Consider the following 24,198-nt stretch of genomic DNA (forward strand, 5'->3'; position numbering starts at 1 on the left):
GCTGCGAGCGCTACGTCCCAGATTTCCTCGAGGGTTGCGAGAGAAGCTCACGGGTGCGCTTAGCGTGGGACTGACTTCCAATGGGTTGCCGTCGGCCACACAGCCGCCAGAGGGTCGCGGCGGAATAACCCGATGGTACGGTTGATTCCGCTCATCGCAACGGATCTTGTGCCACTTCGTTACTTTCAGCTGAAGGAGGCGATCGCCTTTTTTTTATCTTGTACATTAGGGTCGCCATACAAACTTCATTGAAATTCACCTATCCCACGCAGCCGATAGACCTCAGCGGGAAACAGGCGATAACCCGCTCGTGCGCCACGCGCGTGTTACAAACAGCGTGCGAGCACCAAACACGCGTTGTCTTCATGTCGACTAGTGCATCAAGTCGCCGTGGGCGCTTCGGCAAGATGCCGGAGACTGCTCCACGCATGCATGCTGTACCGTTAAGTGATTGCAGTGCTTGAAGCACGTTACCCCACGTAGTGCTGACAAGAGGCCATTGTTACGGAAGAGGGATACGATCATGGAGCAGGTAGTCAGGCGTCGTTTGCTAGGACTTCGAAGGGCAGAATGATACCACCCTGAGGAGTGCTTCAACTGCATCAGCTTTTTGTCAATCAATCATCAATCAATATTTTTTTTCTCAACTTCTCTTAGTACATGAAAATACACAACACTGGTTAGACCTATAGCCACTGGCCAGAAGGGTCCTAAATAAATATGCATTTAATGTCGCCGGCGCCGCTTCGTTTATTTCAGTCGGCTGTTGAAGATCAATACCGTCAAGTTCATCGCGTAATATTTCGTTGGGAGGAGTGTTAAATGCGTTGCATTATGATGTTTTTTATGGGACTTCTTGAGTCGATAAAACAACTCTTTTCACTTTCTTATTTGAACCATGATGCTAAGACACTGGATTTTTTAAAACAAGTCCCTTGTTAAGATAATTTCTTAGAATAACAGTCCGTTTTCATTAAGATACGTCTAGGTATGGCAGCGGCTCTAGGTTCTGGCAGCCATAACTTCGCCTGTTGTGCTCGATCTCAGTCATCGACTTACACCATGTTTTCTGAAAGATGCATCGCATCCCAGTTTTCACGTCATTTACAATTTTTTTAATTAGGCAGCTAATGACTCGGGTATTTCCATACACCTACCAGCAGCGTGTGGTAAGTTAAGTTTAATACGCGCAGGTTCAATGGAATTTTGGAATCTCAACAGTCCGAAGCATACGAAATATTAGGGGACCCTTAAGCTTCGCCTTTAAGAGTTGAACGCGAAAGCGAAATCCGGCCCCTAGTGCGCACTTCAACCAATAAGGGCATACTTATTACTGTGTGTTGTTACACACACGCACACACAGACACACACGCGCGCGCTATGTATCTGTAATAGTGGTACAGGTTTTGGATCTAAAGCACATCCCTGTGCTAGAGTCGAGACATAGTTCTCACAATGCCTCACAGATGGCAGCACATTATCTAATGTTTGCTGTTTGCTTGATCAGAAAGGAGGCGTTGGCTTGATATGTTTTCCGCTAGATGTACATAGGTTGTCCATTTTTGGAGCTGTTTGAAAATTCGTCTGTGTTTTTAGCGGCGATGGCTGCACTATCCCGGCTTTTTTCGAAGCATGGCGTCGCACAAAAAACGTAGTTTGATGGCCTAGCCAATGCGCCTAGAAATCGTCGAATGGGCTCATTTTCGTCGTGGCAGCTGCCGAACAAAATGCGTTAAGGAGACTCCTTCCACTACGTGGCATTTATGTATTGTTTTTTTTTTAGTAGGACACCTGCAAGTAGGACACCTGCTTGCCACACAAACGGCCCGGGTTCGATCCTCAATGAGACCGAAGATTTTTATTGTTTATTTTATTTGCATCTTTCTCGATTTTTCGGTCACGGACGATTTTTCGCTCACAAGCGACGTGGCGACGCCGACACCGACGGCGGCATTTCTGCGAAACGAACTCTCTAACTCTATCGCGTTAAAATCATTGACGTAGCACCATAAGTGCTGATCGAAGCACAGCACGGTAGCTTGTAGCTGTTAGCAACCTGCATCACAAATACCAAAGCTATGTATGATGACAAAATTGATGATGCATTGGTAGGTGCATGCGCAAAGAAGCGACTTGTCATGGCAACAATCGATTGAAAAGAACAGCACATATCGAAATGCGTTGGAGGTTTCGTACCACTTGCGTCGCTGTTTGACTCAGTCGTGCATATGTTGCCAGGAGTATACATACAGGGTTTTTCACGTAACTAGAAACAAATATTTTTCTAAAATTTGTTGTTGCTGTTTTTGTTGGGGTTTAACGTTCCAAAACCACGATATGATTATTAGAGACGCCGTAGTAGAGTGCTCCGGAAATTTTGACCAGCCGGGGTTCTTTGACGTGCCCCTAAATCCAGGTAACGGGCCTCTACCATTTTCGCCTCCATAGAAAATGCGGCCGCCGCGGCCGGGATTCCATCCCGCCACCTGCGGGTCAGTAAAAGACGTGGTTAACCGCAACTACCTGAAAGCAACGTCGTATGGTTTGCCGTCATGAGGCGCTCGTTAGGGTATTCTTAATATTGCGCCTAATCATTTATTTATGCAGATCAATTTTGTAACATTTTTTATATTAATTTTGTAGGGACGAGTGCGTTTCTTTACGTTGTAAAGGGCATCTCAAAGCGACCGATCCATTTTTTGGTGGCAACGTACATGCTGCGTGGGGATTATTTCCGGCGGTTGAAGAGCGCGCGAGAAATATGAAGTAAAACCACGTGACTGCAGGTCATGCGCTACCGTGCAGTAGCGCTCTAAAATGCGCTTCGAGCGAAACAACTGGCGCGCGGACCATGGCGAAGTGAGCAGCCACGGCTGTCGGCGTCTTCTTCCCAGTGCTTGAACATTTATAACGGCCACACACGGCAATAAAGCCCCGTTGCCCCTCATAATTATAGTGCCAAGGTCTGCGTATATACGTATTTCTATCCCGACTCAAGGAGAAAACTGCACATCCGTCTGTCTATCTGCCAAGTAAGACAAGACGATCATCGCCATCAAGGAATAAGTACAGAACACAAAACAAATTTTCTTGGTGGCGCTAGCTTTGAACCTGGGCCACCACATTCCAAAGGCAAGTGTCTTAATGAATCACAGGGCTACACACATATCCTTGCAGGAAGTGAAAGTATTTAAATCACACGGATGCGTTGTGCACTCTTAAAAAAATGTTAGTAAAAATGTAGTAACTGCAAGTAGACAGGTAGCAACTGCAGCGGTTACTACCTTTCTTGTACCGTTACTAACCTTTTGCTACCTGTTTACTACCTACGTCAGTAAACAGGTACTACATGCAACAGTTACTACCATTTTGCCACCTGTTCACTACCCACGTTAGTACACAGTAAATGCAAGCTAATCGGTAATAACTGCAGCCGTTACTAACTTTCTTGGACCGTTACTACATTTTTGCTACCTGGCCGTTAATTACTCAGTCTAAAATTGTTTTTAATACTCATTGTATTGAGTTATAACTGGAATCGTGTCGACATATCACTTATAATCGGAAACTGGCGAAGAAAATGTCGATGAATGAAGAAACAATTTTTCCTTTTAAAATCGCGCAGCCGCAATGCCTAAGCGTCATTCTGCTGTTGCGAAAAAATGAACTATAGGCAAGTGATGTGCACATTTTAGTACGCAATATAAGTTCTAACAAACTAACATGACAGGCGGATGTGAAAGCACCCCAGAGTCCTTCACTACAACGTGTCTCATAATCATATGGTCTTGGCACGTAAAACATCATAAATGATTATTATCAGCTTTTTTACTGCCTATGTACTAGCACAGGGATGCGTTCAAGTGCATTGAGGCTATGGCAGTAAGATTAGTACCCTGTATCGGCCGTTGTGTACGATGCTTTGTTGTGGCAGTTTTATAAAAAATAGACATGGCATACTGATTTTTTGCTACGGTTGATTAAAAGCCTTGCGTTGCGTCCCCAAGCACACATAATCAGGCACTGGAATATTGGACTTTAGGTCCACGTTATTATTTTTTTTTATTATTCATCTTAAAGCACAGGTGCTCACCGCCACCAGGTGTGCATCTCCAATGAACGGGCTATAAATACTCCTGGAATCGCCTACGTAGTACTGTCGCGTGGGAACTTGTTATGTCTGTGTGCTCTTCTCATTCATGACACTCCAAGCAAGATTACCCGAAGTTGTGTCGTAATGTGGCCTTGTGAGTTTGACCAATATTAACAATGAGCAAATAATGTGGCGAAATAAGCGAACACGGTAGTAGCAGTTACTACCTTTCTTTTTTCTTACATCCCGTATTTTATTACATATAGTTAGTACCGGTACGGTAGTAACAGTTACTAATTGCCGTTAGTAACAGCAAGGGTAGTAGTATTTACTAACTGCACTTACTAAAATGGTCGTAACATATGTGACAGGCAGTTACTACCCGAAGTAAGCAAGTATTACTACCTTTTTTTTAAGAGTGATGCCCACGGGGCACAACAAATGTAAAAGAACACTTTCTACAAAGGCTACATTGAGTTTCATTTTGTGGAATGAAAGCGCTCTGCAGGACACGATGTAAAGGCGACATGCAGGATTGTACGCATCAGGAAAATTCCAACTTTGCGAAAACTTGATGCCAAACGCGCGTTTCGGTGGTCGTGGGATGCACCTGCTATGTGATGGTTGCAGATGCTGATGAACTCTAGAGCGAAGATAAAAGACGCCATGCCGATTCCAATCGAAAACAACGTTCTAGGGAAGGCTGCAACCTACAATAGAACTCAAAGCATATACATCGCTTAGACAGCTCCGAAAAGAGAATATGCATGGATTTGTTTTTTCATTTGCTATACTGCCGTTTCCTTTGTCGTCAGAAGGCATACAGTTGTCTGTCACGGGTGCAGGAAGGTATTGACCCGGGGGTCATGCTCGGCCTATTCTCTTCAATGGCCGCTCTGTACAGGAGAAATTACGGTCAAGTACACGAGAGAGGTGCACTTTGTCTCTTTGGCTCTGGAAAAAAACAGCGTCTTGGCAGCAGCGTTTAACGTTTAAGCATTCCATGCCTTGCCCTTTAGGCTGAAAAAAAAAAGACACCTGTAATTTCTGTCGACAAAGGAACGAATGAAAAATAATAAATCGCTGCCCTGCACGATACTACGTGCTTGCAGGGAATTCTCATCTCTGTGAGCGTTGCTTCAGGCGGTTAGGACAGTTGTAGTTCGCCTTCCCTATTATTCCAGGACGTATTGTTCTAAGAATTCTCACAATTTCTGCGCGTGCTTTTCTCACAAACGCAGGTGGCACGTTGGTTAATACGCACATGCATGGAGTTTTTATTTCAATATATATATATATATATATATATATATATATATATATATATATATATATATATATATATATATATATATATATATATATATATATATATATATACACGCTTAAAGCGGGATCGAAATGAGTCGCCTAACCCAGCTTTTCGCATTCTCTTATAAGAGCGCCGTAAAAAGCATAATACTCACTGGAATCGTTCATCAATTTGCAACATTATCCAGCTAATGGGGTCAACCTGATAGAACTTTTTAATACTAATAATATCTGGGGTTTTACGATCCAAAACGCCGGTATGATTATGAGGCACGCCGCAGTGGAGGGCTCCGGAAATTTTGACCATCTGGTGTTCTTTAGCGTGCGCCGACATCGCACTGATAGACCATTTTAAAATTAAAGCACTTGTAATTTGACGCGCGCCTAATTAGTGTACGTAGCTGGATATAGCCGATCTCTGGTGCTGACGAATGTTCCTAGTGGTCTCGACAGCAGTCAACAACCAAAGCAGAGTCGTGGCCACTACGCAAGAAATACGTAACCCAAAGCAGGCTGCAAGGCATGAAGAAAAGAGAGGCAGCTCTATTGTGATTCTCATAGGCGTGCGCAGGGTTCTCGTTTAGGGGGAGGCAAGTTTCACCGCAGCGACCAACGGTGGCTTCTCCAACGTTGGTCAAGTTGGAAAGCGAACAAGCTTCGCGACGGATGCCAAAATGAAACTTGATCGATGACGTGCTGCTTTCACCGGCCTGCCTTTCGTCTCCCACTGTTAGGTGGTGAAGGTGGGAAAGTACTTGGAGTGCAACATCGGGGGGCCGCCGTAATCGTCAAAAACCTGCGTGGTGCACAGTAAAGGATGATGGGATAGGTCCGACTGAATAAGGCCATGGGGCTGCCTTTGTACCCCTGTGGCTGTGGTGATTGCTCAGATGGCGCAAACACGGCCGCATCCAACAAAGCAGGTTCGAGCATAGCACAATCACTTTGGCAACGTTCTCGCGTGAGCAGAATGCGTGAGGAAATTTTGGATCCATTAGAATATGTCCTCCATGGGGCATTACCGACATTATCAAGGGTTATCGATTAATCGTGCTGACTGCTGTTTCTTTTAACTTGTAGCATTCCATATGGGCTGCTACAAGATGCACATGATATGGCAAAGGGGCACTAGTGAACAGTGCGTGTTCCTTCATGTTGTATGAGAGAAAGAAAAATCTGAGCACAAAGTCTTGAGAATTGTGCAGTTAAAGACAAGCACGTCGGCATAAATACCAAAAGAGCGGTCATGTAGCCACCGCTACGGATGAGTGGAAAAGTTTAAAAATGCCCAACAATATTTCCATAAACACGGAAGAGCTATTGTAATCTGAAGCTGTCCTAAATTCATGTAGTCCTTACACACCCAGCATAAAGAAAGCGCCTAGTTCCTAAATTATTTAATGAGCCTCAGCAAACCACGGGGAACGAAATCCCAGAAATATTGTTCAAGGTAGCAACACACACATAGACAGTCACTCAAGTGGTAAAAAAATAAAAGAAAAATTCGGCAGATCCCACGTACCGTGGGAATCGATGTTATGCGAAGCATGCGTGGGATGGTGACTGTGGCGTAATTTTTCACTTTGAGCGAAACGTTACGGAATGACGCTAGAGAAATGTGGCAGTGGTATACGCTCACTCATGTGTTGAAGAGTTGCATATGTATTATAAAACCATTTCTTTACAGTTGCGTAACGATGCCAACAGCAACATGGGTATTTCCAACACCAGACGCGGTAAGCTGATATACGTATAGTGCTTATATTCTTCAATACTGGATAGCGCGAATTCGAACAAGACAAAGAAGGAACACAGATGCGCAGGACAGGCGTTTCTCGCAACTAAGCTTCATTCAGGATAGTTTCCCTAGATATATGCACAGCCGAGTGGCACGCGCAGGTGCACTGCACGTACTTTACAGTCACAGTTGCAGTTGTTACAGATGGTATGCTTATACTTGTCCTTTGTGACGGAGAACGCACGCACGCTCGCACGGAGAATGAACACACGCACGCACGCACGCACCCGTGTGCATGTGTGGAAGGGGTTCTTGACAGTTCTTGAACAAGGTCATCATGACCGTGATCAGTGAGCCCCAGCAGCTTGACCGGACTTGTTTCGGATCCGTTCATGATCGTGGCTACGAGGGGTCTAAGTGCAGTGAAGAGCGAGGTATAGTACAACTGATGAAAATCCTGGATGCCTCTTACGATGAAATGATCTATGATGCCTCCTGTCCTGGGCGTGGCAGGGAGGTCTTTTGATGCCCTATCCACATCCAAGCCATCTTTCACGCAGTATAAGACCAGACGTTGTTGGGTTTGATAAAGCAATGTTGAAGTCATCGGTAATGATGAGAGGCCTGCTTCTCTCGGCATATTAATTGTAGGAAGCAGTGATCCCGGTTTTTGCGTAATCCACGTTGTCCACGTTGCGGACCACGTGGACGAGTGGATGTAGCTGATCGTCTTCCAGGGTTGTTCTGTCTTCAGCTTCCTCACTTCCTTTGCGTACGCCGCGGTGGTGTAGCAGTTACGGTGCTCGGCTGCTGACCCAAAGGTCGCGGGTTCGATCCCGGCTGCGGCGGTCGAATTTCGATGGAGGCAAAATGCTAGATGCCCGTGTACTGTGCGATCTCGGCACACATTAAAGATACCAGATGATCAAAATTTCCGGAGCCCTTCGCTACGGCGTCTCTCATAATCATATCGTTGTTTTGAGACATAAAAATCCAACAATTATTATTATCACTTTCTTTGCGTGTCAATGTGTGCGTGTTCGCGGTTACTGTGTTGGTTGAGACTCTGTATCACCTGTGGCACATACCCGCAAAACATGAACTCTGGTATGCGGGTATGTGCCAGACGTGACTGAGAGAAAGGGTTTCATGATGTACGCGACAGGTATCTTGCGTTATTCATGTCATGACCGCTGGATCGTATTCGCCATACACTGATCCCCTGCTATGCCAATTTTGGTATACTACAAGTTATGAAGGCGACCTGGAGAGCGCCCAGACGTAGGCGGATAGATAGATAGATAGATAGATAGATAGATAGATAGATAGATAGATAGATAGATAGATAGATAGATAGATAGATAGATAGATAGATAGATAGATAGATAGATAGATAGATAGATAGATAGATAGATAGATAGATAGATAGATAGATAGATAGATAGATAGATAGATAGATAGATAGAAACGGCCAAAGTACCTGAGGTTCGCTAAGAAATGCTTCGCATTTAAAACAATTAAGCGGCTCGGTTTCTAGATACACTGAAAATAGACTCAAAATTATGAGAGATTGGTAGGCCAGTCAAGCACCGAGTTGATTAAAAGAAAGGCACGCTTATTTTATTCATGTCGTTTAGATGCAGTTACCCTAATTTAAATGCACGTATAGAGCTTCTAAACTTCAAGAAACGTCAGAAAGAAAAATATTATCTGGAGTAAATGAACATCAAAAACCCACCTTTTGCACTTGAAGATGCAGTTATTGAACAGCAGCGACCATTGCGCAATTGGCGTGGAACATTTCACAGTGAGGCTGCAAATGTTTGGCGGCTCTTACCAACTGTGGTCCACATATTACTAGATTAGCTGTGGCTGTGGAATTTAATATATGTTACGGGCAGTCTCGTTCTTTTGAAATGTAAAGCTGCCTCCACCTTTCCGTGAAGTTATCGAAGTATTCAAGTACGGTATATCGGCCTTATTTCTATTTTTATCAGATTGATGAGGTGTTGAACTTCTCAGTTTTAGACGTGTGCACATGTACTGCCATAAACTCGGCCTGCACTAACGAATCCTACCTGTCTTCTTATGTCAGCGTTAAGAATACATAATAAGTGAACACGATGATGTTTTCCTTCTGAGGGGAAATCTCGTAGCTGACCCAACTGCTGTGTCGTTAAGCAAAATCCATTTAAAAAAAAAAAAAAAAAACCTTAATTCTTTCTTAAGTGCCCTATTTTGGAAGAACATAGTCAATGGGCTTGATAGAACTCAAAAACAAACCACCTTAATTCTTACATTAAGGAATTTGGACGCAAAACATTCATGGATCTTTCAAAAATTTTTCAATGGGAGAGTTTAGGTCCTGGCAACTCTGATGCCCCTTATTGAAATCGATGCCCAACTCAAAAACACTAACGAAAACTGTTAAATTTGAGGGAAAGAAGTATATATTGTAATGAACACCCGGCACTTAATGTTGTCGCCTTGTGTCCCAAGTGTATCTTTTATTGTCCAGTTTTTACAATAAGAAATCTTGACCGTCACTTTTGAAAGATTTGTAGGTTTATCACGTCTAAACCCGAAGGGCCAACACATTTTTCATGAAAAGGCAGAGAAATTTACGAATGACGTAATTTTCCTAATTGCGCGTTAAAAGTGGGTTTCGCAGTTCCATGAGCAGTACCTCTGAGTAGATCTCAAGCGAAGATATTTAGACAGGAATTTCCAGCTTGCGCGACAGTGTTACGATGTTTATTCACAAATGTCCAACTTATGAGTCAGTGGTATAGCGATGCATAATAACATGTAAGGACACTGCAAGAGAAGTATTAAATAGTAATGAAGTACTCTTTTTAAACTATCAATATAAATGTTGTAGTAATAGCCTGCCTATTATAAGAACAATGTCGCCCTGAGACACTTTAACGTCACGTTAATGTGGCGAAAAAAATTAAATAAACGCTTCTTGCCACAGCTTAAGTCACTGACGAACATAGGATAACACTGCTGGGTTTTTTCCCCTGTATATTGCATCGCAAGAAAAAAAACGACCTCGTAGATGTTTCACAGAAAAAGAAGGCAGTAAGAACGCCGGCTTCTTCTCTGCTCCATCTATGAGTTGTTGTTTTTTTTTTCTTCGAAATTCCAACTATCCCAACGTTCCGCTTCCAATACTCTTTTTTCCCTGTTTTCGCTTTCGCCTGCCAGACGAACGGTGGGTTGCTTTTCTTTCTACGGCGTCGTCCTGTAGCCTCATTCTGTTAAAATTCACTGCTCGAAACTGGAAAATATGGCCTTGACGAACGCATTAGGGTTGCTCAGCAGTCATCGTTCTACCGGTTGCTGCGCGTCAGAGCGATTTCGTATTCCTGCGCACACGACCTGCATACGCTCATCGGCCGACCTCGCTGCTTTTACGAGTTTTCCAGTATAATTCGTATGCCAAGTGAAACGCACATGTCGAACAGCTAAGCTGTCTTGGCTGTCGTCTTGAGGAAAGAGTGCCACGGTTATCTCTCGTGCTCATAGGTCAGCCTTGTATAGAACTGCGACAATGACATAATTTCACCATTCCATGCTGTGTGATGTCACAGTGATCTCAAACCGTTCTACAAGTATGTTTAGTGTCTAAGTTGTCTATATGCTGTAAGAAAAGTTGAGCTATGAAATCGTGAACAAAAATGTGGGGCTTACATAGAGCGCTTAGATTTGATTGTCTCGAATGCTGACTTCACTTGAAGAACATCCGTAGGAACCTTCTTCGAGATGAAATAAATATTGTGGGTTGAAAAGCTGCTTCTTGAAATTACAGCCTCGCAGGCATGGTGCCGTGTTCTACAACCGGACCAGAACGAATATTTCTTCAAGTGCGAAATGTTCTTGCTGAGGAACCTTTCTTCTGGTACTTTTATGCTCCTTCGCGTGGGTACCAACCCTGCCCTTGATTGAACCAAGTACTCGTGGTGTTGCAGCTCCTTCTTGTGACTATCGAAAACTGCTGCCTTCATTGGCATTTCGAACAGAGACTTTGAATCTGGCGACGAAATGGAAATATAGTGATACTGCGATGAGAAACGATGCTCAATTGTGTTCCCTAAAAGCCGATTAGGGACTCTGGCTGAAATAACGTCCTAGTATTTTGTTTTTAGAAGTTGTTTTACGTTTGCAGCATCCACCGCTTTCGTACTTGAGTATGCAGCACTGATTTAACACCCTATGTAGACGGCAAGTAGACGACGCTATGTCTAATAATAGAGACCGCCCATTTATATTTCTGCTCTCCGAACAGCTTTTATTGAGGTGATAAAAAATAATAATAAGGCACTGCTGTCGCACTAATGTGAATACCATGAAACAATATAACGAACTGCTGCAAAACTGTCTAGGTGCTTTGATTTTGGAATATATCAGGCAAATAATATCAATGACACATGCATATATGTCTTGGCGGCGCCAATATGCGTCGGCGCTTAGGTACTGCTTCGACGACGCGAAGTTCTAGATTCTGGCGTTGGCGGCGCGGAGCCTCCGTAGGGCAGCACGTTTACCAGCAGTGCAAGACTTCCACCCGTTGCCCCGCTTATTGTTCAGAAACAACTCGACGAGGATATTTTGTGTTATGATTAGGAGTACGTTGTGATTACAATGGCTGGCGCGGATAATGTGCCGTGCGGCATTGATGCATGGTCGTGCTTCAGAGCAGTCGCCACTTTAGTACCAGTGTACATGCTCCACGTGCACATTACTCGCAATTTAATTAGCAATGATGTCACCTCGGTCCTTATGGAATACACCAGAGATGGCAAAATTACGCGTATAAGTTAGTAAAATTGCATTACTAATTACTTTTCTGGAATTATATTACAAGTTGTTAATGTGTTAAATTACATTACTGACCGAAATTAACGACATTACATTGCTATTACTTTTGAAAAGTAATGAGATTACTTTGAAATTATTTTAACAAACTTCAATCATACATGCACTAACTCGTGTACACTTTATTTACAGCGCATATGCATTGAAATCTCGAAATCTTTGTTGCATCGCGGGAGTAACTGGGACTCGGTCACACGCCTGAGGTTTGGCACTCACATTACCTTTTCTTTTTTTTTACTTCTCTTTCCCTTTTGCTTAATTTCTTGTGCCATAAGGAAAGCGGACATGCTATAATTTAGCCAAAATTAATTGGGAATGGAATGAGTAACCTTCCTGAAATTACTCATTGAAATAATTCCCTACACTACCAAATCATCTGCCCACAAAAGTAATTCATTACATTACTCATCAGAGCCAACAGTCATTTAATGACTCCAGTTCGATTACTGTAAATTTATTACTGCCAAGTCTGGACTATACCAAGAAAGGTATGAAAACCCGCTACAATCTCAGTGAAAGCCTGGCCACTTTCACTTAAGAGACAAACAGGCCAGTTGTGCGGACCTGAGAGTACAGTTCCAAATACTGCCGAACGTTATCAGCTCTGATTGGCCCAAAGGGAGGATACGGCCTTTGGATACAGCGTGAGGTCACGTAACTGTACAGAACGGCTCTTTCAGGCATTCCTCCCCTGAACGGTCGCCTCCTCTTCTCTTGGGGATTAATGTGCTGCGCTCTTTCATCCTCCAATAGATCGTTTACGCCGACGACGAGAAACGCACGAACGGCGGCGCGCTGGAGAACTGCGGTCGGAAGTGACACGTTGAAGCACGGAAATTGCACCGAGAGTCCCAGATCTATCGAAAGCAGAGTGAATAATGAATACAACTGGCCCAGCAGCATGAACTCAGCAATATGAATACATACTGATGGGCTCAAGTGGTCACCAAACATTAGGGCGGTAACGGAAAAGACCAGGGCATTTATATAGCGGTCGAGTTATCGTGTGACCTATTCGTTTTCTTGAACGAGATGAAAAAAATACAGCAGGACTGCTTCGGCCTGGGATGGCGCCACTTCTCGACTGATCAGATCGGGCTACACTGAAAGCGATCGCTCTCTCGCGAAGGCTATGGAAGGACGTGCGCCGGTTTTTAACGCTGGAGTAGCGTTATAACACTTGCGCTCGAAAGAAACGGGTGAATTGATGGTCTTGTTAGAGGACGGTAGCTTTCAAGATTCGCGTCCGCTTCTGCGCAACATCGGCCGTCACTGGAGCGAGTACTTTGAACGTGACGGCACCCGTAATATACAATAACGAATTGTCATCAGTTGTCATTATAACAACCGCAATCGAGCTTTCATCTCCAGCAGAGTTGGCTGCACGGAGAGCTTAAAGGGCGAAGAGAAAAGGTTAAAGGACAGCGCCAGGAACGAAGGGCGTTTCCGATAACAGCTTGGTCGTTGACGCAGAGCTTTTCAAGGCACTAACTGAATCGGATTTGCCATGGTCGCATCCTGCTGTGGCGGAATATATTTTAGAAAATTGGAAGCGAACGTAAGATCTAGAAAAAAAGCAACAGCCTGCAGGGCGTGCGAAGGGAATCATCACGTGTTCCATCACAAGCCGCGGGGCTTATTGCCGGCGGTTCGTATCCAGCCGGCAGCACCACCTTGCAGTGATTGAGTGGCAGCTCAGTTGCCGAGGTCTTTTACCCTTTCGACTGCCTGCTGGCGTTCGGGGCAATTTTGTTTGGAAGACCCTCGTGCTCGCCCGTCCGTCATCACTCTTCTTCAGCGTTTTCGCAGCGAGCAGATCCCGTCACCCTTTCGTGTATCTTTCTACATTCCTCCTCCACCAAGTACTACTTAAGTGTGCGGTTTGATATCGCCGGTCCACCCACTTAAAAATGCAGTCGCTGTATCGCCATGTGGTAGCACAAACACCGTGAGGACTGGGGCCACGGATAGAGGTTTTTACACACGTGTAACAAATGCCCACAAGAAATTTACACATGCGTCAACTTCGTGAATTGCATGAGCAAGCCTCGAGGCAGCTTAGACTACATGACTAACACACAGGTGCAGCAAAGCATACGTCCCGGTAGGAAGTGCAAATCATGCTACAAAGTGTAGCTGTCCAGCCGCTACATTAACACACTGTGCACGTTCGTGCATGCTCACGTGCATAACTTTCATTTCAAATTGCTACTTTTATTTTAGCGCTCTTGAGCTTTGGACAGTGTCACCCCTCTTGCGATGCGATGATCTCCCCGAGTGCTTCTTGTTGATGACCACATATATTTACTACTGCAGGATGCATTAAACCGTTTCTTTGACTTAAGAATACCTTTATTTTCTTAAGACTAAGCAGAAGACTCAAAATTGGCAAATAGGCCACGCCTGCGCAGAAGAGACTGCACACTAGTCACGGCGTATGGGGGAGAGCGGCCTCCTAGGAGCCCGGCGTACGTCGTAAACATTTCGAGGACACTTACAAGTACTAAGCATGAAAGTAGTGTGCACACATCAAAATACAGGCGGGTATCCTTTGTGATCCGGAAAGTATGTTGTGAAAGGCATGCATTGTGAGACAGTGGACACTTTTTAATTTATACACACAACGTCCGAACAGAACCATGGCAAAATCATGCAATGCCATTGCAGTAATAAACCTGCTATCTTTTTTTTTATTTATGACATAGACTTGCCCCTATGTTGGTTGTTTCATGTCATTTAACGCTAGACCTGTGAAATTGGCCCACATTTACGAGCACACACCTTCGTACCTCAAACCACAATAAGCAACCACGCATTCCGTCTGGCCTCTTGCGGCGTGATTTCTACCTTTAGTGTCCGTCTGCGGCTTGACATCGCAAATGCTTATTCAGTTATTATTGTTTTGGCTAATAGCCCACAAAAACGTCGACTATGTGGGTGCAGCGAAACAATCGCGCACGTTATCTGCGAGTGATCCCGTTTTAACTACCAAACAGCAGCATTCGCAATCGTACTAGACCAGCTAGGCAACCGCCCACTCACGGAAAGCGAAATTCTAGGGCACTGGTCTACGCTGTCTTCAACGCGAGCCACTATAATGGCATTGGTGCGTTTTCTTGGAGACACCGGATCGAACAACGAATTCCGACCGTGCATCGATAGTGTTTTCCATTTAGTTGAACGTTGCCGTTGTCATAATTATTATCCGACCCCCGTTCATGAACTCGTCTCTTTCATTCTTTCACTGCAATCTTTCCTCTTCCCAAGTACAGGGTAGCCAACTGGAGACTACCTGTCTTTCCTTTAGTTTTCGCACAGTGCATCTCTCTTTAAATGTGTGGCCTGGTCAGGCCAAGGAGCCTATCATGCGCTGAGACCAAGCCAACCAGTTCGCAATTTCGCTGTAGGGAAGTATTTTCTGCCCATAAGAAACGGTGTGCACGGTGCAGAGGCAACAGAAATTTGCAACTGCTAGGCATCCAGGCCAACCACGCGGCTGCTTCGTGTCTGTAGCGTGCCATTGAGTTTCTCAAGTCTTGGCTAAGTACGCCGTCCACGCCGCTTCGCAGAAGCAATTGAACTAGTAACGTAGAGTTTGTTCGTCGATGTACACAGGATTTCACCACAAATAGTCCTAAGGAAGCAATAAAGCGATTTATAAGCGCCTTATGTGCTCTTCAGAAGAGCAGTTTGAAAGTGTTGGCTATACATTACATATTTGTATACATGTACCACTAATTAAAAAATAAAAATTGCAGCAAATTCGACTGAGTCGTATCGACTTGAGCAGCGTACCATGCGACTACACCTTGCATTTAAAAAAAAGTATCAGATGTGCTGCCGAAAGCGCATTCTTTGTGGCGCAATGTAATCACTTCAATTAAGCTCTGTATCTTATTAGTATACGTTGCTGGGCTAGTTGGTTAATAATCTTCAAAATTGGATAGCGCGAAATCGACAAGGGCTACAAAGGAACACAGACGTACGTACAGGACAGGCGCTACTGTACTTAGTTGCGAGTAGCGCCTGTCCTGTACATCTGTGTTCCTTCGTAGTCCTTGTCGATTTCGCGCTATCCAATTTTGAAGCTCTGTATACTTCTCGTGTGGAGCGACTAGCCTCTAGCTCTCTAATAATGGAAACCTATTAGGTCATTTTCGCAGCGCTTCGGTGTCCCGCGAAGCAATAAAAGGCATGGAACCTCCTTGTCATGTAATGACTGCTTATACACAATTAGGCAAAACGTAAAACAACGAATTATTCCGATACTGCATGTTCCTGACCATTATTCGTTCGGCCAGAAATTCTTGATCAGCGCTGACATTTTCTCCCTGTCCCGCGGCGTCAAAGACCCGCGAAAACTCACGACGTCAAAATGACGGGTGCGCATTAAACAGCACATAAAAAAAAACCTTCACTTTTAAAGAACAGCCAGGCAGGGCGCCATTTAAAACGGAATAGAAAATGCCTGCCTAGTGACTACCGATCATTTTGGTAGAGCACCGCTGGTAAAAATGAATTTATTTACGTATAACTAAGCTATGTTCAATGGCGTTATTACGACGTCAAGCCGTTTTTATGGTCTAGGACATCGCTGTGCGAGCATTTCTTGAATGATAATGTTTTTTTAGCCTTCCTACAGGCTGCCGCAATCGTTGCAAGATGTTGCAAGTGCAGCTTGCACTAGTGGCGCAAGGCTGAAACCAACAGCGGAGCTAGTGTTCGGCCTAGCTTTTCTAAGTTTTTGCTAGTGATGCCAAGCTTTTGCTAGAGATGCTAAATTTTTGCTTGTAGTACTAAGTACGGTTAGGCTTGCCTATCTTTCTCCGGTTTCGGTCGGTTCTCCAACTACGCGCGGGTCACGTGGTTGGCGGGTACATGTCATGTGACTCGCTGTTACGTGATGTGATTTTAGTCACGTGACTGTTACGCGGTTCTTGACGGGAACATGTCACGTGACCAGTTACTACGTGATTTTAGTCACGTGACTAGCTGTTACGTGATGTTTAATCACGCGACTAGTTGTTACGTGATTTTAGTGGTGTGACTCGATGCTACGTGATCTCACGTTATTTTCTTCACGTGACTAGTTGTTACGTGATGTGACGTGATTTTAGTCACGTCACTCAATGTTACGCGATTTTAGTCACATTATTAGCTGCTGCGTGGTTTTGGCGGTAGAATGTCACGCTACTACATGTTACGTTGTTTTAGCGGGAACATGTCACGTGACTAGCTGTCACTTGATATTACGTGATTTTGAGTCACGTGACTAGTTATTACGTGTTTTATGGCGGGAACATGTCACTTCACTAGTTTTTACGTGAGCTCAGCCACGTGACTAGTTGTTACCTTATTTTAGTCACGTGACTAGTTCCGTTATGTTACGTGATTGTCACGTGACTAGGTGTTCCGTGATATCACGTGATTTTAGTCATGTGACTAGCGGTTACGTGTTATTGGCAGGAACATGTCACGTGACTAGCTGTTACGTGGTGTTACGTGGCTTTAGTCATGTGACTAGCTACGCGATGTTACGTGATTTTTGTTGACGTGATAGACGTTTCGTTATGTTACGCGATTTAGTCACGTGACTAGATGTTACGTGATTTTCTCTCGTGAGTAGTTCGGTGATGTTTCATATTTTAGTCACGTGACTAGTTACGTAATATGTGATTTTTAGTCACGTGATTAGTTATTGCGTAATGTTACGTGATTTAGTCAGGTGACTAGATGTTACGTGATTTTCAGTCCCGTGACATAGTCGCCCATCATAGTCAGTGCATTCCACGGCCACACGAATCGGCGCACGCGCTGTGGGAGCGAAGCAGGGGACAAAGAGCACGAAGCGAGCGCGTGCCGCTTCATTTCTGTTCGCACCACCGGGCGCAACGAAAAGCTTTGACAGCTCTGCTGCTAAAAGCAACGGGAAGCAGAACCAATCGGAGGCTAAAGCGCAAACCTCGTTTCCCATGTAATTTGGAGAGCTCGATCATATTCACTTCTGCGCTCTTGTCGACTATATAACAAATAGTGTCAGAACAGGCAATAATATTCGTTTTCTAATGACAAGGTGATCCCGGAAGAGCGTTTGATTCCGCTCTTCCGAAAAGTTTAGTAGATGCTTGCATTGTGAAGCGCGAAAAGGTCTTCGCCCTTGTTTTCGGTTTTTGCTGGTTTTTCTTGCATCTAAAAGTGCTTGCGATGGTGGCTGTGCCGTCAGGCAGAACGGGACTGAAGCAGGATGGAATAGTTTTACACACTATAGAATTCGCAATACCATTGGCACAGCTCACCGTAAGGCCCGGCGATGTCTTCGAGTCTGTATTTTGTCATTCCATTCAGATGCTTTTTACCCCATTGTGTGCTACCTGAAAACAAGAAGCAGCATTCCTGGACACATCAATTGCCGCAAGTCATGATCAGCTTCGATCAGGGTGAACACCTGTAATTGCCACTGGAGAGGTGACTTGAATAGTGAAGCGCCGGCGCGCATAAGTCTTCATATACCGCTATATACGTTCGGGGGGATTGATGTGACACGAAATTAGGCGCAGATTAATTTAGTGCGGGGCCACGCAGTATTACACGGACATGAATTTAAGCCATCGTAATGTGCATGCGCACGGTTATACTGCGATGCCGTGCGATGCCGCGCTGAAAGTACGTTAGAAATACGTACAAGGGCCCCTAAACAACGAATGAAAATGCAAAGAATGAGCGCGTTATTCTTTCTTGTCGTTTCCCGTCTTTTCGACCCAATTCCTGACGCCATTGATGTGACGTCATGTGGAAATAACCTCTTCATTGGCTGATATATACGAGGGGTATAAGTTGTGAATAGTCTGCTGCACTGCTTTGCCATGTAGTTGCACGCCCTTTCTGCCTTGTCTCGCATGACAATAGTCACCGAGCGCGATCGACTGATTTCACTTCGTTTTGTGCGTTTTCGACTGCGCAAGCGGAGATAACGGCGTTTTGCTGAAAAGCGCGAACTCTTGATAGGCTCAACGCTTATTCCTGACATGGTCGACGTGTTTTATGAAGCAATGAGTGGATCTAGGAGGAGATGTAAGAAGGGTAGTGAAAGCGAGGAAGAAACCACTCTCTCGTAATTGAACTCGGAGTGTTTAGGAGCCCTTTAATTGTGTTTGCTACTATATGCGGCATCATGCCACTCTCGGACACGAATAGGTGACTGCCTACAGCACTGCAAGCAATTGTGCGGCTGTACGAGTAAAAACCAATGCCGGTCACTAACCTCGGAGCCCTTGGAACCAGCAAGGTTCAGGAGAACAGCTCAGCTCGTAATAAGAGCTGTCTCGTTCGTTGCATAAGTAAGCACGGGTTATTGCCGGGGCGAGGAGCAGCGGGTGGCCGATCGGGCACGACCGCGGCTATCCATTTTCTCTGGCTGGCTTGCCACTGCGAAGCACGTCGCCCGTGGCGAATGCGCTGTCTCACTGCGGATGACCCAAGGCCAGAGCGAGGCGACAGCGGGGGTCCTGCTCGCACTCTCCACATTAGGCCTAACAGCAAGCTCCGGCGAAGCGAGTTCAGTCTCGGCAAGCAAAGAAAGCGGAATTCCACAGAGCATCGTCTGCCTCCGGAAGGGCGGCCGTCCAGACTGGTTATACCTCGGCGTGCTTTTCTGTACCCTACCGGCGGATCTTTCTTTTTTTTCATTTTTGCTTTTTTCATCCTTTGATCTTTTGGGCGCGTCGCACTTTCTCCGTTGAACCGGAATTGAATAGGTTCTTGTTCTTCGACAGACACAGCCTCGCCCGGGTTCAGTAAACGAGCAGTCCTTTGGGAGATAAAGGTTGCAGTCCGAAGGTGAGGAATGCACTTTCTATGCTTCCGAACTGAGCAGATATCCTCTTAGCTCCGCTCGTGAAAACCGGCACGCCTTACTTAGTTTTCCTTGTCCGTCGATAAACGATTGTCGTGAAAATCATGAAGTCGCGACAACACCCACTTGCTCGCCATGCGGCCTCTTTCAGTAGATGTCAACCGCGATGGCTGTCACCGTACACTCGGAGCTTAAGCGACCTAGGTGGTCTTTAAGAACAACCTGAAAGAGCGGAGCAACTCGTCCACATTTGGCAGCAAACTCATTCAGAGCTTAGAGAAGCCGCAGCCTAGATGCTGTTATGGCAACACAAAAAAACGCCAAGCCTGCGCGGAAAGCGCAGCACAGTCACAGCGAAAGCTGGAAGAGCGGCATTTCTAGAGCCCGTTATAAACTCTCTTGTGACTACTAAAACAAGTACCCTAGCAACGTACCCACTACGCCATAAGTCATAATTTTTGTGACGCTGGGAAGCACGCACTACGTCATTATTCGTCATTCTGCGGTGAAGCGAGGTACCCGCTAATCATAATCATCTGTAAGGCATTATATGCATTTTGTTGATGCGGCGGCTGATGACATTCAAGAATTATCACTGAGCCCTTTGTAATTGCTTGGAAGCTTTAAACGACCGAGTAGTTGCGTAATTCGCATTGTGTAACGCCCGGTCGTTATTTCACTCTCCTAGCGCGCTTTATAACATAAGTTAACGTGAGACAGCGAAAGAGAGAGAAGGAAAGAACTTTATTGAGATCGTGAGGAAATGGATCATGGGGGGCCTTATGGGCTTTCTTGGCAACTTATACAAGTGCACGCGCGAGGAACCCACTACGCTATAAATCATCATAATTTTTGTGAGGCAGGGATGCACCCATTATGCCATTTTGCGTATTTCTGCGGAGAACCGTGGTACCCGCTACACACCTGTAAGCATTATGCGAACTTTGTTGATGCCGTATCTGATGACGACGAAGAATTACGGCTGAGCCCTTGGTAATGGGTTGGAAGCATTCAACGACTTATCGTTGCGAAATTCGCATTGTGTGACGCCTTGTTACAGATTTCGCCTTTTGTGACGCATGGTTGTTATTTTATTATGAGGTACAATGCAATGGGCCCAAGTTTGAACCCTCTTCCATCCTGAGTATTTTTTATTTCTTTTTTATTTCATTTCGCGCGATAGCTGTTACGGACACCGGCGGCGGCGGCGGACAACTATGGCGCCAAAAACGGCTGTTGTGATCTCATAGCAGCTTTTGCTGTCAAAGGTTTCTTGATATCCCCACAGAGACGACAGTAGCAGGAAGGGATAAACGGGGCACACACGTTGGGAGGAAAGGGCGGGAAGAAAACATGGTGCAGGATTCAGTGAAAGCAAAGCAAAATAGAGCTAGAGAGAAACACGGAAGCCTGTCCGGCCCACGCTCGCCAGCACAAGCCGGTCAAGGGCCCGGCAGCCGGAGCGCCGGTTTCTGTCGACCGACACTCGGGTCTTGCTTCCAGGAGCTGTCCGGTAGCTGCGCCGCCCGCCTGACATCCAGACATCCGCTTGGGTGGCTGCCCTGTGTCTATGATGCGCCGCGGCCAACTCGCCGCCGAAAGTCAATGATGCAAAGGCACCACCTAACACACGCATAGAACGTCATCGCTTTCCCATCGACAGCAAGCGTGCGCGACTACGGCGGCGAGGCACGAAGTTCGCATGCCACGAGAGACCGACGTGCATTTATAGAAGACGTGTATAGAAAGTGGCCGCTGACACGCACTATACGTACTGTCGGGACGAGCCGTGCGGTGCGCTCACGACTGGCACGGCCGCCCACACCTGTCCGGTTAATTACTTGCGTGTGCTGTCTGTGCCACTCCAGGCTAGAGAAATCGAATGACGTACTTGAAGAGCAGCGAGATTAGGCCCTGTCTACGGCGCATACCTTGATCGTTTCAGTTACAAATCAAGTCTTCGCTATCAAGACAGCATCGATGAGGGGCCAGGAGAGAATTGGCCAAAGTAAGCGACCGGAGCATAAGAGCTGCAGTCAGTTTTTATGGACTTGATCTTTCTCTTGCTGCAACATGTATTTACTTCATGATCACTACATTCTTGCGCGAAAATATAGTAAACATTTTGTTAAACTAGAAGCTATGTTGTTACTGTATAGTTCGGCAACATTATTTCTTAACTCTTTCGTGACCGTGGGAACATTGGCCCCATTTTCTACGTTTTAGTAATTATTTTTCGTTACGAATAATATGATAGATGTAGTGTAATAGTATATATCAATATGAAGCTATGTGATTGCACTTTTTAATGGTATTACTTAGAGGAACTCATATTGAGTTATAATATGCAAGAATACTCATGAAAAAACAAGATTTATTGAACACTGCATAGAACATTCTTGATGTTAAAAAAAAAATAAAAAATAATAAGAAATGCAAAATATTTGCTCAACATCTTTCTATATTACAGGAAAGTTTGAATGATCTAGCTCAAAAAGCGTATGAATTACATTTTTTTTTGCCTGCCCAGTGAAAACTGCATTATTCCATCAGGTTACACGGTTATATTTTTTCCTGTGCAAAATTTTCAAACAGAGCTACACAATAAACATAATTGTGAAGAAGTATAAATTTTCTATTGAGCCATAGGTATTTTAGCAAATTACGCTAAATAGCAGTTCAGCAAAAAAAAACCGATACCAAAAGGTAGCACTGAACACAGCATCAAAACATCGTAAAGCATGGGTTCAGCGCACACAATAAAAATATTCTAAACTTGTAAGCTACAAAAAAGTCTTCACATTTCAATGTCTGACATTGTCAAAATGGATAGAACCACCTCTGAAAGCTCTAAGATGTAAAAAAAAAAATCTTTTTCTAAGGTTGTTGTGCCACAGGGCAAAACAGGCGTTACAAGTGGCATTGGTCCAGTCATCAAGTTTCGTATCCTCTTAGCGCTTTTTTATTTTTTTCTGCTTCGTCAATCCATACGACTTGTACTGAATGTACTTGTTTTGGGGAGATGTAATCGTGGAAGCTCGACGATGCCCATATTGATCAAGAGGCAAATGAAATTCACTGTCTCTGCGGCCGTGACCATTTCCCAAGAACCATCATTTTTGGCATAAGATTGCTTCTACAGGATTGGCGACCACGCACACTCATTTTTAACACAAATCCTCTTTATTACTTCTACGGTGAAAAAGATGCCCAAAACGCAGATCTTCCTTGAGACACATATCGCTTCACTGCGCAGCACCACTCTGAGGTCACGGCCGAGTAGCCTCCTTGGGCTGAGCATTACTCTCTACTGGTTGAAGGTTATGTCGCCAAATTTTTACCATATACTGTTGAGATCCTACAAATACAAGATACAATAGTGCCAACACCCTGACATTTCAATCAGAGTAAAAAATCGATGCGCCAGAAAGCGTAACCTACTGATAAACACCTGACTACGGTCCGGGCTCGTTCTACGGTTTTTTATCATGCGAACTATATTTACATGATTCGACATCATCCTCGGACTCACCTCTGTTAGAAACAGCAGAAAAATTGCTTGCGGACGCAACAGAATTGTCCAAGGAACAACATTTCTGAGAGAATCTCGCTACCGTTTTGTCTGCCATTTTCGCGAACCAAGCGAACCGCTATCTTTGAGTCGCTGTTAAAAATAGCTGCCGCTCGGGAAAAAAAACTAACTATGCAGGAAACGAAAGATTAGTGCTTACATAATGTACCAGATGGTGCAACTAGTTTATAGGAGCGCCCGCACTTTTAAATTCTTGTTCGGCGCGTTCGGGTCACCGGTGACCCACGTTCTAGGCGCGGTCACGAAACAGTTAATCTATTGTTAGGCTGCTTCGGTGTCGCTGCACGTCGCGAGCTCCACCTTTACAAAGCACATGGCCCAGCCTAAGATGACATCGTTTCGGCCACCACAAAGATGGCTTGCTCGAAAACCTGCCTTTCGTATTGTATTATCTTTGAGGAGACTGCATCCGCCTCGCGTTAGCACTGTATCCCGCCATGGTCTTGAAAGAGCCTGCTCCAGCTTCGATTTCATTACACAAAAACTCGTCACTGCTCTCATCTGTCGCGTGCACCTTTCAAGAAAGCTAATTTCTGTATTTTCCTGTGGACCTTCGAGAGCGATGCTTTCTAGCTTGCTTAGGCTCGTGACTGTGGACGCTTTCTATGTAGCATCAGAGAAAATGAACGAAAACGGCAAGTCAGCTGACGCAGACATCCTGACTATGCTCAATAAATAGACACAAGCGCACAACTTTCTACTTGCTTTACCGGACCAGCCACATGCACTTA

General features: G+C 44.9%; 1 protein-coding gene across 1 annotated transcript in view; it reads left to right on the plus strand.

Annotated features, from left to right (window-relative positions):
* Positions 1-24,198, plus strand: part of LOC119394516 (cuticlin-1) — a 179,815-nt gene that overhangs the window by 447 nt on the left and 155,170 nt on the right. The gene's annotated exons all lie outside the window — the stretch shown is intronic.

Source organism: Rhipicephalus sanguineus, chromosome 5, assembly GCF_013339695.2.
Source record: "Rhipicephalus sanguineus isolate Rsan-2018 chromosome 5, BIME_Rsan_1.4, whole genome shotgun sequence".
Lineage (NCBI taxonomy): Eukaryota > Metazoa > Arthropoda > Arachnida > Ixodida > Ixodidae > Rhipicephalus > Rhipicephalus sanguineus.